Source organism: Portunus trituberculatus, chromosome 32 (genome assembly GCF_017591435.1).
Source record: "Portunus trituberculatus isolate SZX2019 chromosome 32, ASM1759143v1, whole genome shotgun sequence".
NCBI lineage: Eukaryota > Metazoa > Arthropoda > Malacostraca > Decapoda > Portunidae > Portunus > Portunus trituberculatus.
Genome location: NC_059286.1, coordinates 1772711 through 1774082, shown reverse-complemented (window position 1 = coordinate 1774082; position 1372 = coordinate 1772711).

Below are 1372 nucleotides of genomic sequence, written 5' to 3'. Positions count from 1 at the left end.
AGTTGAGTGTTATTGAAGAAGAGGATAGTTGTCTGGAAGGTTATGTCGAGTAGATAGTTGTAGAAATTGAGTTTTGAGGCATTGAACAAAACCAGGTTTTCTCTGCCCCAATCAGAAACAAGTGAAAGATCAGAAGTTAGGCGTCCTATAGCATCTCGCCTTGAGTCATTTAATTGTTGTTGGGTTGGGCGTCTGTTGAACGCTGTTGAATAATGCAAGGTGGTATCATCAGCATAGGAGTGGATAGGGCATTGAGTCAGATTTAGGAGATCATTGATGAATAATAGAAAGAGAGTGGGTGATAGGACAGAACCCTGTGGAACACCACTGTTGATAGTTTTAGGGAAGAACAGTGACCGTCTACTACAGCAGCAATAGAACGATCGGAAAGGAAACTGGAGATGAAGGTACAGAGAGAAGGATAGAATCCGTAGGAGGGTAGTTTAGAAATTAAAGATTTGTGCCAGACTCTATCGAAGGCTTTCGATATGTCAAGGCCGACAGCAAAGGTTTCACCGAAGTCCCTAAAGAGGATGACCAAGATTCAGTTAGGAAAGTAAGAAGATCACCAGTAGATCTGCCTTTACGGAAACCATACTGGCAATCAGAGAGAAGGTTGTGAGCTGATAGATGCCTCATTATCTTCCTATTAAGGATAGACTCAAAGGCTTTAGAAAGGCAGGAAATCAAAGCTATAGGGCGGTAGTTAGAAGGATTGGAGTGGTCACCTTTTTTAGGGACAGGTTGAATGTGAGCAAACTTCCAGCAAGAAGGATAAATAGAAGTAGAGACACAGATGAAAGAGTTTGACCAGGCAGTGAGCGAGTTCGGAAGCACAGTTTTTGAGAACAACAGGAGGGACTCCATCCGGACCGTAAGCCTTCCGAGAATCAAGGCCAGAGAGGGCCAGGAAAACGTCTTTATAAAGAATTTTAATTTTAGGGATGAAGTAGTCAGAGGGTGGAGGAGTAGGAGGAATATGCCCAGAATCATCCAAAGTTGAGTTGGTAGCAAAGGTTTGAGCGAAGAGTTCAGCTTTAGAAAAGAAGAGACAGCTGTAGAGCCATCTGGATGAAGTAAAGGAGGAAAGACGAAGAAGTAAAGTTGTTAGAGATATTATTGGCTAGATGCCAGAAATCTCGAGAGGAGTTAGAATTGGAAAGACTTTGACATTTTCTATTGATGAAAGAGTTTTTAGTAAGTTGGAGAATAGATTTGGCATGATTACGGGCAGAAATATATAGGGCATGAGTTTCAGCAGTTGGTATGGGGGAAGAAGCCTGGGGAGAAAGATTCTTGAACCTAATGATAGACAATATGATGGACCAGAGAGTAAAGGAATGCACAAGATTCAGAGGAAACGACGAGCCAG